Source organism: Octopus sinensis, linkage group LG12 (assembly GCF_006345805.1).
Source record: "Octopus sinensis linkage group LG12, ASM634580v1, whole genome shotgun sequence".
Taxonomy (NCBI): Eukaryota; Metazoa; Mollusca; class Cephalopoda; order Octopoda; family Octopodidae; genus Octopus; species Octopus sinensis.
In genome coordinates this window covers 24,287,714-24,288,374 of record NC_043008.1, presented here as the reverse complement: position 1 = coordinate 24,288,374, position 661 = coordinate 24,287,714, and positions in this window count along the sequence as shown.

Below are 661 nucleotides of genomic sequence, written 5' to 3'. Positions count from 1 at the left end.
TTTGTATACTTGTCTCCATATATGTCAATAACGCGGTTACACAGATTGTTACATAATTTTTCTTATTTCGTTTTTTTCCACCACCCCTCCTTTTTCTTTTTTCCTCCCCCTTCTTCGTTCCTTTTTCTCTCTCTTCCTTTCTTTCGTTTTTTTCCTCTAACTGATACTGATACAACTTTACGTCCCCCTTACTTAAGCTTTACTCAGTAAATGAGAAACGCTACATCGATGATTTTAACTTGCGTGCGAAATAGATTGCGTGCATATTTGTATGCATGCATTGTGTCTATATTTTAGATTTATATTTATACGTCTGTATATGTATGGCGTTTGCACGCATCCTTCTGTGTATGTTGATATATATATGTACACTTTAATATAAATATGTATTGCAGTGTAATATTTATAATAAGTTTTAATTTCTATGCATTAATTATATTTTCTTCATTAACGTCAATATGTATTTTATTCAATGTAAGGTTTTTTCCTCGAATTTTATAATTTTTATAATTTTTTATATATATATACATATATTTTTGAGCTTTTTCTGTTTATCGCTCGAAGATTGACCGTTATTTCTAAAGGGCCAATCAAACAAGTCCATTTTTTTTTAATGATGTAGCGTTTGTAAGAGTCTAGGTTGAATTGATATATCGGTTCC